This window comes from Bacillus rossius (assembly GCF_032445375.1).
Source record: "Bacillus rossius redtenbacheri isolate Brsri chromosome 4 unlocalized genomic scaffold, Brsri_v3 Brsri_v3_scf4_2, whole genome shotgun sequence".
Lineage (NCBI taxonomy): Eukaryota > Metazoa > Arthropoda > Insecta > Phasmatodea > Bacillidae > Bacillus > Bacillus rossius.
In genome coordinates this window covers 27,452,791-27,469,740 of record NW_026962011.1, presented here as the reverse complement: position 1 = coordinate 27,469,740, position 16,950 = coordinate 27,452,791, and the positions used below count along the sequence as shown (strand labels likewise).

Sequence of the window (16,950 nt, the reverse complement as noted above, 5' to 3'; positions counted from 1 at the left end):
TTCATTGGATTAGCAACTCTCAAAGGCTTTGCAGATTTATTATTCCACTGATTCGTTTTTTCGACATATTCCTGAAGCGACACCTGTTTAATGACAGGTAAGTAATTTGGTGGGAAGACGACGCCAAAGCAAGTGTCTATTCTGTTGTCCTTTTACGCATTTTTCCCATTTACAAAACTCGGCTTTATCCATGCCGTTGTAGTTCTTTTCGCGAATATTCATTGTTACACGGCTTGGATCTAGCAGGTTTAGCGTCGAACGTGTAAAATAACTCCGTATTTAACTAGAATTTGATTTACTCATCTTAAAAAATCACTGATATCATTCTAACTTCAAAATTCATTTGTTCCTATTTTCAATCTGTCGTCAAATAAATAAAGATCGGCTAGCTTCCCATCAGCTCGGCTTCGCCAGTAGAACCGGCGGGTGACGCTAAGGCGAGTGGCAGTCGCGCCCTAAATCCGTACCCACCCTGGATTTGGAAACTGAATATTCGAATTCGCATTCGCGAATGCCTAAAGATCACTACTTGGCACACGCCTCATCCTCTCTCCCCCTCTTCCGCGCTCCACGTGCGGGGCACGCAGTGACGTCACGTGGTAGCGAGGCGACTGAGAGCAGAACGGCTCCCCTCCAACCATACAACTTCACCAACTCGTTTAAAACTTCTCTCTTCCCGCCGTCAACAAACCATTCATTCCTCCTCCCCGCTTCACGTTCTCTCTCTCTCTCTCTCTCTCTCTCTCTCTCTCTCTCTCTCTCACTCTCTCTCCGTTCCCCTCCACCTGTTATTTCACTGTGGCTGGCGCTCCTGGCGGCAAACGACTGCACTATTTTATTAATAACGTGTACTCTTTGCGAGCCATTCGCTTTAACGAGTGTCGGAGCGCGACCTGCCCCACTAGGTCCCGCGCGACAGGGTCGGGGCTTACTGCAGCACAATACCAGCTACGTCATCCTCATGTCACGGCGCACAGCTGACAGCTCCGCCAGTGATACGTGGCGATGCACGGGTGGTCTCCCTCGCTGTGTGACACCTCACCCTGGCTCGTTCACCAACTGCAGTGTGGTTTGTCAGTTGCTAATGACGGTACCCAGGTAGCTACTGTAAGTGTCTGCGAGGCTTTTACTGCAATAAGGGGGTACTAGCGCAAATAATTCTGCTTATATCATTTCGTGTTAGGCACATGATTTTAAATACATTAATAATAGTTACAACTATATTTAATTGTTTTAAAAGATTTGTTTCTACTAGTGTCCTTATTTAGTCGGTTTTACGAACTTAAAGGCAAATTGTTGTGTCCTCGCATGTACTAAAAGCGAGGTATCAAAAAAAAAAACCACACGCAACAAAGTGAAACTTCCTGCTTATTAGGTGTATCAGTAATTCTCTAATTAACAAAAGAAAATAACTGAGAACAGTAAGGATGCGCGTATAATCTCAAGTGAAAAAAAAGCCCTTTTCCGCGCCCTGCACTCTCGCATCCGTTCACTGGCCCTTTTTGGCGCCTTTTTTGTCGGTTTATTCCCACGTTTCCTTTAATACCTCTTATCTGCTTTTTTTAAAATTATTTTTAGTCATGCTGTTAAATCACGCTCTCCAGCTGAATAAAATGAAAGTACAAAAAAAAATGGGTGCGTGTACTTATGTAAGCGCGTTAGAAGTTATACTTCTTTGGCATCATTACAAAATAGTATTTAATTGCATGAAAATAATTAATACAATAAAATAATATAAGGACTGGAAAAAGATAGTCAACACAGTCAATAAAGTTCAGTTTAAATTTGAAAAATTAAATAAATAAAATTTAGAGAATAATAAATATATGACATAATTTGTATCAATAACTCTTTTCCACACGTATAAATAAATTGTAGATTCTTTAAATAAAATAAAATAAAATAAATATGGTGTCAATCGTTAGCCGCTACGAAAAGTGAGGTGTAGAAAAACACAAGTAACGTCACGAGAATTCCGTAGCATCACTGCTGCGTCATTTCTACTTCTCCCCTGCCGCCTACCCTTCCGGCCGTTACAACTAGCATACAGCATGCTGCGCTACGTACCTATGCCCTCCCCCCATCTTTGCCGTCTTCCCATACGACCGCTAGCGCATGCGTTGGAGTGGCGTCGCCGCTGACGCACTCTCCTCCTTTACCGCCCCCCCCCCCCCCCCCAACAATGTACCTAGCTATTCCCCTCATGCGATCGAAATTTTCGTAACGTTCGAAAATGAAGTTTCACTAAAAAAAAAAAAAACCATTGCACTAATAATGTAACAATTCGTAAAAGGTATATAAAGCCAATTTCATAGGAACAAATCTACTCAATGTATGTTTTTTTGTGTATTCTTAAGGATTTTTTTTTTTTAAGTGAAATTACTTTACAGCCGGTAGGTAGGTAGGTCGAATATGACGTCACCAGAGCGTAACTAACACTAGTATAAAAGTAGAGAGGATGAGGAATGTAGTGTTCGTTCCACTCACACTCCTTGCTGTTCGGGACCGAGCAATTGGATGAGGCGAGATGTCGCTACTGCGCATTGCACACGAATAAGGCTGGAGATTCTTAACACTACTTGTAAAAATATTTGTCAGGTTTGTTTGAATATTAGAACACATACACTGTTATTGTACTGTACTAATAACAACACTAAAGCCCCTCGATTATTCCAGCTATCACGTAACTTGGAAAAAAAATGGCAGCGACAGCGCTGTCTAAAGTGCCGTTAGCTGACGAACTACACCAGACTGTGAAGACTATTATCCACGAAGTTCAACAGCAAAGCGTCAATGCTATTCTTTCATATACACTGATTTCCATGTAGCCTTCCAAATTGTTATTAAGTTGTTTTCACTTCCTCGAACTGCTGTAGTCCTACGTAATATTTTCAGCTTTTTTGTCAGTATTTGATGGTCGAAACTAAGTCCAATGTATTTCGTCGAAGTATATTATCACCACTTCCAGATTCTTCACACAATATCATAAATAAACATGTTTGGGCTTTACATAATTACTAAATTACGTCTTTTCAAATATTGAGCCAACAAACTTAAGTTTCAACGACGATTAAAATTACTTGCACTATGAATACTTATAAAACACGTCCGATTCCTCTGAAGTTTCGAAGCTTGCTGAAACGTTCTTAACCAAATAGGTTGGCTCCAGAACACTAAAGGAAAATGTTCTGCCTAATCAGTTTGTAGCTTACAACTACATAAAATATTTTATAATTTGAAATTGACCTCATAATGGTCCGAAAACGTGAAAGTAATGTGTTAATTCGAATTACAAACACAAATATGAACGTATTGCTTGAATATAATGTAATTATTAAAATAATAAATTAAATGAGAAATAAGAATTGTCCGAATTTGTAAACCTTAATTTGATTGGTTGTGAATCCACACATATTCATTTGAAGCAACCAAAGAGTAAAACATAATGTAAAGTTCTTTATAAGTTGCGAATATTTCTTGTTATTACCATTAAAGTGTTACAAAATGCATTCCAGGATAGTTTCGCTACCATAAAGTTTCATTTGGCACACCAATTCGCTTGGTACGTCCTCAGAAGTTTACGAAAGTAACTATATACTAAAAAATGGCGCAAGACGCGAGTCTTCCATCTGGACGAAATAAACGAAAACGTGAGCTCTGCGCATGCGCAGGAGTTTGGACAACAGATTGGTCATAGAAATCCCAAAATCTGTTCCCAAAAAATAAGGGATTGGCGTTGTTCTATCTAAAGGATGGGGAGCGGTTGTGTGCATCTGCAATACAAGTGTAGCATATTCAACACCAAAGCCCTTATTTTCGTATCTTGTATTACCGGCCTAAGACAAAGGCCTACGGACTACATTTTATAAACGCGTTGTATAACATGAATATTGTGTATATTTTTAAAAATAAGTAATATTTGTGATTTAAAAATGTTTTATTATCGTAACCCAAATTCGAACTTGAGGCTGAAAAAAAAAGGTCCGTTATAATTTTGTGAAGATCTGAGGCTTGGAAAATGCCACCATCACGTTGATTGTTGTACCCACCAACATCAATAACAACAAACTTATAGTTAGCATCTACAACTCCTTGAAGAACTCGAAAGTGTTTTCCATCAATGCAACCAATAAAATTTGGTGCGTTCCATATTTGTTGAAAGTCAGTGGCTATATTCTAAAATTAAGTATTGTTTGCACTGGTAAATGCACAGTGTAGCTCATCCCACGGCACATCTGTTGTTCGATATTTCCTATGGTTGTTTCCCCCATTCGAAGTGTAAAGGCGAGAGCTCTAAACGTAGATCCAGTAGCAATAATCCTGCAAATAAATAAATGTAATAATATGTAACGTGTGTAAAATATGTTGTCAATACACTCCGGCACACTGTGTTTAAAAAAGCACTAATGAATAAAAAAAATACTAAAATCTTTAAAAACATCTGCAATTTAGAGCTTTAGTTTTAGTTTCGAATAGCAAAGACATAGTTTCTCGTAAAAGTTAGTTTTAAAATTATTTATAAGTTAGTATTCATTGTAAACGTAAATTAATCCATACAATGGGGCACCGTCCAAGAATTACTGGTATATACTTCTTAAAAAAACTGTAGGTCAAAAACTGCTGCTGTATATACAACCATCTGCTCTGATTTACACTAGTGTTCCCACAATTATTTTACTCGTGTTACACAGGGAATTTAATTTATATATATTTTAGTGTAACACTGAGGAAGATATTGGAAATATCTAGGAGACCATTTTTCTGGTAAATGTGGAAAAATTCCGAAAGTGGTCACAGGAATGGGCGCTGACGAAGCAAATTTACACTCAAAATGACCGTTTTTAAAAGCTCTTCTTTTCCTCAAAGATATTAATGCACCAATAAATTCCACATGAAACCTCTCTGCAATACGGCGGATAACTAAGAGCCCTCTTCCTAAGAATGGTGGTGCATTTCCCTCAAGAGGGCCTCAGGGGAAGAAAATATGCTCACTGCTCTTCATACCCGGGTCAGGAAAATTGAAACAGTCACTTGAAAATAATAGCAATAAGTTCCTTGATGAAGAGGGTCTGGAAGAGAAACTCATACAGCATGTGTGGCTAACAGCAGCACATATACACCAAAATCCACAAGGAAACGTGTTAGAAGTAAATATTTCAACTCCAGCCTTCTAAGAATCGAGGAAAAGAAGCTGAAATATTTACTCAAGAAAGGTGATCAAATAAAGTAACTGGAAGATTATGCAGACCTATATTTCTTTATAAGTTTGAAAATGTGAAAACAATTCCGGATGAGAGGAAAATTGCATTTAGAAGTCGCATTCAAAGCATAGTGGATGAATGTGCATATCCATATGCCAGAGTCCAGGAACTGGTGGTGACCGACTTTCCAAACTCCTATTCTTCCTCTGCTCTTAACACTACTGCCGTAAGCTCAGAGATCATAGCGGATCCATTTGCAGCTGCATTTATGAACAATATCCGACTTATGGCATAAGCAATGACAACTGATGGTAAACTTCTGATGTTTCATTTAATTTCTAATTTTATACTGTCAAATAAATCATACTTTTTTCAGTGCGTACTTTGTGTACCTATATTCTGGTATCCATTTTAACCTATCTAAATAGCGCAAGTGTATAGTTAGTTGTACAGACAGACAATATATAATGGTTATTTGAAATAGTACCTCAATAATAAATAAATTGAAAATAAATCATTTACATCCTAAACATAAATGTAGGGCAAGTGTACCGAATATGAGACCCCTTTTTAAAAATATTTATATTTTGTTATTAAAACCACTATTGGTAGATTTATTTATCTTATATGATATATTAAGTAATGCACTTTTACTTCAAAACAGGATTGAGCACTTGTATTAATACAGAAAATAATTAAACTAAGAAATAAAAAAAATGCGAAATTTTGTGAAAACAAAAATGTGTTCCTAATATGAGACACCCCCTACATTATGTTACAAATTCCATATTTGATATCATTTATTCACTTTTTGCACTTTTGTTTGTTACACATAGGACACACGAAACATGTATCAGCTCCGCAATCTTCATGAGCGCACCCATAGCACTTGAGGCACTGCCGCCATTTCTCGCCATGTTTATCCTCTGAGAAAAGGCAGCCGCATAACAAACACTCTGCATCCATCACTTTCAGATCCATCACTTTCATTTTAACTGTCATGCAGCGAAATATTTTCGTCACTGGAGTCCTCAGAATCTACAGCAATGAATGATTTGGTAGTAATCCTTAATTTGTCCGTGTTGCGAGATCTGGTTTGTGTAGGTCTAGCTTCGTTTCCTTTCTGTTTCCCAAGAACCAATTTCTTACGAGCTTCAGCCTTATTCTTTCTTGCGACATTTTCATCCAAGCTTGTTTTGTATGGCGATGATGTGATAACATTAGCACTGCCACATCTACTGGATGTTTCTTTTGAAGGAAAATTTGGTAGTGGTGAAATATCCACAGGTCTGATAAAGGGCCTAACTGCACTGCTGCAACATGGCTGATCTGTCTGCATCGAAGTTTCTCTTGGGTGGCTCTGGTCTTCTCTGCAAATGGCTGTATCTGAATTCTCTTGAGTTCCTTTTCTTCTCTAGTTTCTTGGCCATTTGATGATTTAGAGAAAGCACCAAATTCATAATCACGAAATATGTTTCGGTTAAATGGAAACAGGCCTGTTTTATTAAAATAATTAACAGATATTTCCATTGTTGCTGCTCTTTGGTACGCAGCACTGAAAAGTTTAGCCACTGTAAAGTTTGTAACAACATGATTTGGGTTTCGGCACAGCCAGTCTTCTACTTCTTGAGCATAAGATGTCTTGAGAGGGAACATAAAACCTACGTCCAACGGCTGCATCGTATGAGATGAGTGTGGAGGTAAGCAGATGATCGAAACGTGGCTTTCCCTGGCCTTCTCAGCAGGGCCTACATATCTAACTATGTTCTATCACAAAATTTTAAGATATTTTATATATAATTAAACTTATTAGTTACTGTTTTTACAGTGACAGTATTATTTTAAATCAAAATCACCTAATGAGACCCTTACTCCTAATATGAGACCCTATCTCAAATTAGGACACGTAAGTGGTCTCATATTAGGCACCTTGTCATGGCCGCTACAAAACACATCAACAAGGCTGAAATTTTAAACTGCCATAGTTCCTTATTTATACACATGGAAGCTTACTTCACTGCTCATAAGAAAGTATGAATGGATAATTAATATAAACGTACCTCTATGTTGATAATAAAGCTGCAAGATGCCACTCACAAAAACTCAAAATGAAGAAAATCGTATAAACTGTTATTCTGGATCTCGCGCGCATCAGATAAATGTCTCACTCTATCCGTGGTCGGGAAATGGAGGCTGCTAGTAGTTCCAAGAGCGGCTGATAGGTAGCAGCTCTTACTTGTCAAGATAACCAAGGGTCTCATATTAAGGCCGGGTCTCATATTTGGGTCACCTACCCTACCTATCGATTCTGATAAACATAATTATATCTGTATTACTTACCTTAAAATAATAATTAATCTTTCTTCTGGAAGAATTGTTTGGGTATGCCAGTTGCACTAGCCCTTCATTAAAATGTTCTCGGTTTTGAGTAACAGGCGATTTGCCTAACGGCGGTTTGCCTAAACATGAATTCGTTACGGCGATTTGCCTAAAGTCATTTCGCCTAAAGGCGTTTAGCCTAACGGCGATTTGCCTAACGGCGTTTTGCCTAACGGCGATTTGCCTAACGGCGATTTGCCTAACGGCGATTTGCCTAACGGCGATTTGCCTAACGGCGATTTGCCTAACGGCGATTTGCCTAACGGCGATTTGCCTAACGGCGATTTGCCTAACAGCATTTTCCCTAACGGTGTTCTGCCTGACGGCGATTTGCCTAACGGCATTTTGCCTAACGGCATTTTGCCTAAAATGTTACTATGATGACAAAACCTCGTTTTGCCTAACGGCGAATTGCCTAACGGCATTTTGCCTAACGGCGAATTGCCTAACGGCATTTTGCTAATGGCGATTTGCCTAACGGCATTTTGCCTAACCTAACCTAACCTACCTAACCTACGCTAACCTAACGGCGTTTTGCCTAACTGCGATTTGCCTAAAATTAGGCAAAACGCCTTTAGGCAAAACGACACATGCCCCTCGGTTTTCACCAAAATATAATCAGAAGTTTCACTCGTCGTGCGAGTGTATAGAATAACCTTTGGGGTTCGTTTCTCAGTTCACCGAACAGATTGAGATGATGGCACTCACTATACTATACCTTCCTCTATCTATCACGTGGATTCCCGTACGCTTCATTAGTATTCTATTTCTGCATGCATTATCGAGAAGGAACTTCATCAGAGAAGCTGGACGACATGTTTCTCACTTGACATCCAATGGCAAACTGCAATAAGTGTGTGGTGTAGAGCTGTAGCAAACCGTATGTATTCGTTACTGAGTAACGGGTGCGGCATCTAGTAACGAGTAACGAAACGTTACACACGAATGCATTTCGTTACTCGCATCTTTCGTATGTTTTACGCATGCGCGCGCTTATTCGTTACAAAGAACGATGTTTGTTTATTAATAAAAGTATAATTTGGAAATTCGTCGTCCAAGTTTTTTACTGTTTATTAAAGGTATTGTGTGTGTAGACAAAGTTTTAGATTCGAACAGAAACAACGTAAGAAAGTATTTTTTTACAAATTATAAATATGTATGTTTTTGTTTTTTATTATCGCGTATTTTCACGTTTTATGTTCTTATCTTAAAAGATATATTATAATAAAGCCGCTCTAATGAGATTTAATTGTTTCTTGGTTAACAAAAGCTGTTAATTATCAAATATTTTTAATTGTTTATATTCAATTTATTTTTATTTACGCGACGTCATACTGTACACGTACGAAATACGACTCGATTCGTTGCTGTTACGAAAGTAACGAGTACTAATTGTTATAGTAACGAATACATACGGGTACACATTTTTTCGTTACTTTCACCTCTAGTGTGGTGCTGACTGAGCAGGTTGCTTGTGCGGCACTGCCCCCCCCCCCCCCCCCCCCCCCGCCCCCCGTCGCGTAAACATACCCGCGCTCGCAGGCAACATTGGAGACGGTGAAAACAGGCGCAGGAAACAAGTGTTCTATGAGCGGCACCCCTTACACTGCAAGCCACTTACACAAGGCACACAATTTGCACTTTTCGCATAAACCATGCCATGTGCGAGAATAAACAGAGAACACGGATAGGAAATAAACCTTATGACTGTACAAGCCATAACACTGTATAGGCTTTTTAGATCAAGTTTTCTCCATGCAGTATGGCTGATGTTTCAGACACACTCAACCTACTTACTTATTGGTTTTTACTTAAGCACAAGGCATAACAAAAATGGCACTGAAGGTCTGGTAGCTCGGTGATGCTTGGTTCATATACGTAGTTGTCCCTGTTGTGATCGTATGGCACACCATATATGGATATGTAGGATGGTTAAAGATGCTATATATAAAAATCCTTTGTTCATAATGAGGTTCATTATTTTGCTTGTCAAATACATTTTTAAGGGGAATTTTTTTTTGTATTGACCATAGATAAAACCTAGGACAGTAATAAATTGAATAGAAAAAATATTAAGGGACTTGTAATATATTTTTAGAATTCTTTCCAAATGATTTGGTTTATTTTCAATTTTGGGTGACAAGATGGTATCTGACGATCTGGCGATAGACAAGAGAGTGCTCTAGGAGATAAGTGAAACAGAATGACTATTGATGCTAGCACACGAAAAGAGAAACAAAAATAGTGTTGTCAATATGGCGACTAATATGACTACATTATGTCACATTGGCGCGAATGAAACACATATTGGTATATGATAAAGGAGGGAGAGGGGTGGTGTTGGAGAACACAATGGAGGAAGATGTGTTAGTGTATCACACAAGTGCTTTCATCTGGATACAAGCCTTCAACTCCCAATTTTGTTTATGCTTGTATTTGTTTCCTAATTTAAAAGAAAGTATTTAATTTTTTAATCATTAATTAGTGTTGCTGACAGGTTGGAAACGAGCAGTAAGAACTCTATGATGTAATAGTGTTTTATATATATATATATATTTTTAGGCCTATATTTTATTTCTTATTGTATATAGATCTATATAATCGAAGATATTGGCGGTGACTAGCATACCTGCCAACTTGTTAGGAGTGCAAGCAGTAAGATTTCCAAATTAACAAATCGATAGCGTAAATCAGGCGCGATGTTTAAAATAAGTGATCCGGAAAACATGTGTTTATTTTGCATTGATAACTCCATGTCTCTACCAAAAATACGAAAGTTAAATAAAAAGTTACTGTAATTTATTAAAACTTCATTATCATGGAGACCTTGAAAGTCACGCAGCCTTTCCTTTCTTTTGGAGCTTTTTTCCAAAAAGTAATAAATGTCTACAAGTATTTCTTCCACCCTCACTGGCAAACTTGCAGAAGCATTTTCTGCAGCCAAATTAATTAAGTGGCACAGACAACATATGACTACTAAATTTGGCTGCTTTTCTTTTAATACAGAAATTTTTTTTTTAACTCCAATCATAACTGCTGCATTATCACAGCCAAAACCTATACAATTATGAATTGGCACATTCATACTTTCAAGTTCTGATAGCAATAACTGCCCAATATTTTTACCAGTAGAAGCACCTTCCAATGAAGTTATGGCCAAAACACAACTAGTTACTAACCTGCAGTCAGGGTTGTAATAAGTTACCACGAGAGGATATAACTTATTACTCGTGTCATTGCTTCCATCAGTAGCTAGTGTATACGAGCCACTTTGCAAGCACTTTACTACTGAAGTAGTAGTATTGGAAGCCATTTCTTTTACTATTTCTGCAGTTTTAGTGCGCCCACAGCTGTACATTTTTGCGATATCAGACCCTGGGAACATTTTTCGAAACAAATGCCCGGCGTGGTCAGCGACTCTGAATGGAAGGTTATGTTCCACTAAAAAGCTTGTAAAATAACATTCCGCCCTAATGACATCATTGTCACTGTTACGGTGCACGGAAAAGAAACTACTGATATTTTTGTTTTCTTCTGCAAGCTTCGCGTTATTTGCATGTTTCAAGCTCTTGACGTGATAGGAAATATCGTCTTGCCGCCATGGGAAACATTAATGTCGCAACGACAAACACTACAAAACGCAAAATTAGAGCCTTTTTCACTCTTAGTAATGAAAGGAAATAATTCTGAGTAAGATGACCGAAACACCTGTCCATAATGTTTTTTTACTACTCGTAGCCATTATGAAATCATATTATCTTACGTTTCGTACAAGCGCTAACTTATAAAATATTTACCGCACTCGTACGTTATCACTCGTCTCCAGCCAACGTGCTGTGTACCAACAAAACTCACAAAAATTACTTTCTTTTCGGAACGATTTTTCTCTGACTCCATTATTCTCATATTATCGCGGACGCCATGTTGTTAAACAATAACAAATGCTGCTTAAACGGTACATTTATATGGGCACTAAAATATTATACTACATTTTTGAACAGACAAAAATCGTAAGATGTTCCGAATTTCCGTACAATCGTAATATGAATTATTTTCCGTACAAATTACGGGAAAATCGTACAAGTCAGACTAGTACAAAATCACTTTACATAATTTTTAATTTTTAATGTTTTTATTGAAAATATTCCTTAAAACCTAGAATTTTTCAATCGAAATTGGAAGATTTTGGATAGTTCTAATTTTGGGGCTTTTTTAAACCAGTTTAGTGTAAAAATGGAAAATGTTTTAGGTCAAGGTCATACAGAATGATGTACACCAACTTCGACCTTGGTGTCGGAAGAACATTAATATATCTACTACCATCATGTTTATTTGTCAAAACCATATTTCAAATGAAACGATTTTTTTTTATCATATCTGAACTAACGACGATCTAGAGAATGACGACAATAAAATGCCTGCTACGTCGACACGAAGCCGAGTGACGGAGCGGCCGGCACAAGTGGGGACGTGGAGACGTGGAGACCGTGCAGCTCGGTCGCGGCACGGACTGTACGCGGGCGCGGTGCTGGCGCGGACTGTAGCAGGCCGCGGGGGCTGCAGACCCCGGCGAGGCTAGGAGAGAGAGGGGGTGGGGCAGGGGAGGGGAGGTGACCGGGTGCGTCAGCGTCACACGGTCGGCCACTGATTAGCGTGGCTCTGCCCCGGGGGCGGGGCCTGGCGGGCGAGGGGGGAAAAAGGTCGCTGGCAGCTCGCGGGTCGGAAGTGCCGCGCCAGGGAAGGAGGCAGGGGGGAGGGGGCGCGCGGTTTTTGTGTACTGGCCGCTCACCTCACAAAGGAGTCCCCGCGAGACACTCGCTGCCGCTGATGAATTGCTTACTCGGGCGCGGGGCTACACCGTCAAGCGCGCGCCCGGGCATTGATCGCGGCGTCTTGCGGCGCCAGGGCCGGCCGCCCGCGGGCCTACAGTCCCTTCCGCGGGTCGGCGGGCCCTGTCCTCGGCCCTCGCCCCTCGACCCTAGCCCTTCCTCTTCATCCAGCAGTACACACCAACGTCGCAGCTAACAAACACAGCAGTCCTACTAGACCGAGACACCACTGCACAAAAGAAAAAGATGGTTCACAATGTTTCATGGGTGACAACTTGGTATTTTCTGTTCGTTTATTGATCTCCTTTTTTTCTTTCATTGCAGTGACATAATTATGTAGATTTTAATACAAATATATATGAGTATTATGCCTGTCCAAGAATACGCCCCTCATTAACTCGTGAAACAAACTATTTATATTAATAAAATACAGCGTTTGTCTGCAGTTCTCTGGCGCAGACTCCGGGGAGGCCGTTCGCACCTCAAAAAGATTTTTTTTTCAGAATTTTTACAAAAGTTTTTTTGTGCAATTTCCGACCACATTTTCCCGACAATCTCTATGCCAACGATAATTGCATTGTTGATGCTTTCTTCTTCTTCTCCCGGCCGGCTATAACATCGTTGACGCTTTATTCACTTTCGGATCTTTTCCTGTCTTTTCATAATTTTTTTCCCATCATACTGACATATTATTGATTAATCGAATGAAAGTTTAAATGCTCTTTAAAACCGTTGAATACACGTTAGCGTAATCTGTTTATATTTCTTCCGGTTATAGCAGTTCCGAAGACATTTTTATAAGTTGATTTTCCAAATTATATATTTTTTGTTCGACGCGCGACAGTGGCGTACCCACGAGGGGCGTGTTCTGTCGGTAGACTCCGAAGCGCATCAGCTAGTTCAGAACAAACGGAATATGCGTTTACTTAATAACACTGTTTAGTACTACTTGTTTAGGTGAGAGCTAAATATTTTCTTCTACGTCTAAACTCAATCCCTGTTACTTCAGCCAAAAAATGGTCAAATGTTCATAGTATTATCGTGACCTTAGAAACGGACACAAATCAGAGATATCGTTGAAGGAAGTGACGACCTTTCATGGGGGGAGGAGGGTGTTACCCCCAACCAAAGTTCTCCGGAACACGAGTCAATCGCTTAACCACTGCTTCAACGACCTTATGGCTGAAAGTCCGGAAACTGAACGTTGTTCTTGTGTACCCACACGCAATCCCCGAATAAACGGCCATCTATGTATCTACACATGAAAGTAACGTGATGGAAAGTGCGTGACGATAGACTATCGAAATTACCGATTGTCAACGTCAAAATTTTAAGCTCGAGGGGCGGCACTAGATAATTTTTTTATCAATGCATAGTTTAATATTAATAACAACCCCTGAGGACTCGTTTATTACCACCATGTTCGATAACATTGTTGTATGATGAAATGTTAAAAACAGTTGTTTATATTTATTTTCCTTAGTTAACATAGAAGCAACAGGTGGCAACACATTACCATGGAGAAGAAACCACAATAAACAATAATATTTGTTTGTTAGTTAAATTAAGTTCCGTAATGCACATTTGATAATGGGCATAGCGCTTTCTGCGGAGCTCAATACAGTGGCATTATCCACCGGACCGATGAAACACAACACGGGTACTCGCTCGCACAGGCAGTCAGTCACGAGGCCCGCGCTCTAAGAGTAGCAAGGCCGACTGCTCCATGGCGGGGGGAGCAGAGATAGTGAAAGTTGCGGATTGTTGAAGAGCAGGCAGCGGGGAAGAGCGCGCGGTTTATGATTTATCATCGAGCTCTCGCTGTCTCTCTCGCTCCACCTGTCCTTGTCGCGCCGTGTAATGGCCATATTTCACGGCAACACGCGCTCTTTGTGTGCGCATGAGGAGCGCCGGGTCACTGGGTTACTGTGACTGCATCGCACTCTTCTCTCTCGCCGCTAGCCACTCACCGCTCTGGCAACTTCCGGCAAGACACTCGACACGCCGACAGAACAGGGCAGCTTTCAGGCTAGCTTATTGTACAAGTCGTGCGCTGCTGATACACACAGTGGGGTTGGGTACTTCTTTACTGCTGCATTCAAATATGTTCTGTATCTAATTACTACATTATATGCAACAGTTTTAACAAAAAAAAAGGGGGGGGGGGGGTCCTTTGTTCAAGTGTTAACTGTAAACAAAAGCACATGGCCTTGTTGATATCAGATGATTACGACAGTTCTGAGGACTAATCGTGATACGCGTAAATCAAAAGTAGTTCTCTACAATGCATTTAATATATGGCATCCCACCCGGTCTTGAAGAGGAATGCTTCATTGGGGCCAGTATATCTGCCTGCACATCAAACCCAGACATGGAGCTGTGGCATGCAGTCACGTGAACCGCATGACGTCACTACTCATGTGACAAGGAAACAAGCGAGAATTTGAAAGCGTTTTCTTCAGAATTTTTACAGGTTCGGTAAACTGTAATACAAATCACCCTTGTATTAAAAATGGAACCGTCGTTTCAAGTTGTTTAAATTAGCGTTAACTTTAAAAGACCGGGTTACAGTTTTCAGCTGATCATTGAACACATATCACAGTTTCACGAGCCACCCACAACAACTAGCACATTCGAATAACTATGATACGTTATAAGCTATACAAGTGCCAAATGCGTGTCTCAACTACAAATAGGTCGCCATGTTGGCACCGACAAGATAGGACAATACAGAGCATGGCTGCAAGACCACTAAAAACAAATAAAATTAAACTTGCGAGAACACAGATACAATAATAATAATAATAATAACAATAATAATAATTCAAGTGCAATAAATACACCGCAAAAACCAAGGACATAAGCTTTAACAACATTAAGAAATGAGCGAAGAGAGAAATGTCTATAAATGCATTAAAAAACTATTTTTTTTATTATTTTTAGTTTTCCAAAGCCTAGTTTCTCTGACTATTCTCCGTTCACTCTTACCTGAGTTTTGGATTAAACAAAGCCTCTTGTAAACAAACATTTTCATTGACTGCCGGCCGCCGCGCACATTATTCGTGCGCAAGAAATAGTCCCTTGGTTACGTACGATTTGTAAGTATTTTTACACTGCCTTTTTTTTATAACAATTGTTGTTATATAGCTTTATAGCGTTTCACCATTAATATCCAATACAGTTTAATGTGTCAGCAAGTATTAACTTACAATATATGTTAGCAGACGCCGTGTGTACAGTTGTATTTCGGATTCGCGCGCGCACGGTTTGTTATGGCTAACGCCGGACCGAGTTTTGTAAAGCACAGAACGGGAAAGCCTTTGAAAAGTGCACAGAAAACTATTGCGTTGAATGTTTTTAAAACATTTTCAGACAAATATCCGGATTGCCGTGTGAACGATATCGCGAGTTTAAATGCGGAATTTACGGGTGTTTCGAAGAGCAGTGTGCTTCGTGCAAGGAAATAATTACAGGACACTGGGGCATTAACAACTCCCGGGAATAAAAGGAAACGTGAGTATGCTGTTATCAAAACTTGTGATGATTTTGTGAAGACGGCTAATAGGCGTTAAGTGCATAGTTTTTTTCTTCGCAAATGAACCACCTACGCTGAACAAAGTGCTACGATGTGTTAACGACGACCCTGAACTTCCTAATTTCAGACGAACAACATTTTATAAACTGTTAAAACTTATCGGTTTTCAGTACGTAAAGAGAAGCAAAACAAATGTCATAATTGATATGGACGACATTTCACTATGGCGAAGAAATTATTTAAGCAAAATCCGTGGTTACCGACAACAAGGACGCAAAATATACTATTTAGATGAAACGTGGGTGAATGAAGGGCATGCTACAAACAAGTCTTGGAAAGATTCTACAGTTAAGAAGATAGAAGCTTTTCTCTCAGGACTGTCTACAGGACTAAAAAATCCAACAATGCGTCCTATCACAGTGTAAAGTGTGATCGTGTGCCAAATCATTCGTGGAGAAAACAAAATATTATCGAGTGTCAAAAAATATATCCTTCAGTGCAACGTCTGTGAAAGTGGAGTTGCTGAATTTAGTTCATACATTACGTTCATCTCTTACTGCATATGTGATTTGACAACATCGCCGAGAAAGCGGGGCACACTGTACTTAAGGGGCCCGCCTCGTCAGGGGTGTATGTGTGTTAGTGAGGCGGGATGATAAGCGCGACGCTCGCTGGTATTTCTAGCGCGGTATAGCCTCTAAGCGCAAGGCTCTGAACTGGCGCGCATTCGTCTCGTCGTCACAGGATTACTGTGAAATTTGAGCGGTGACCGTAACCTTATATGGCGGATAAATTAAGATAAAGGTGTTATGCAAGCCCCTTAAGTGCTTTCAAGAATCTGTACTGATTGTTTTATGCCTAAAAATTACTCTGAAAACACGCGTTTTAGGCATTTTAACGCTTCTAAAAATACAGTTTAAAAACATGATCAAAAATTAAAAGTACTTTTCGGGCCTCAGAGAACTCTTAAATGCTTTTCGTAAACATACCCCACTCGGATATCTTG

General features: G+C 39.7%; 1 protein-coding gene across 1 annotated transcript in view; it reads right to left on the bottom strand.

Moving 5' to 3' along the window:
• The window catches only part of LOC134542400 (dynein regulatory complex subunit 7), a 73,825-nt gene that overhangs the window by 32,199 nt on the left and 24,676 nt on the right, over nt 1–16,950 (bottom strand). The gene's annotated exons all lie outside the window — the stretch shown is intronic.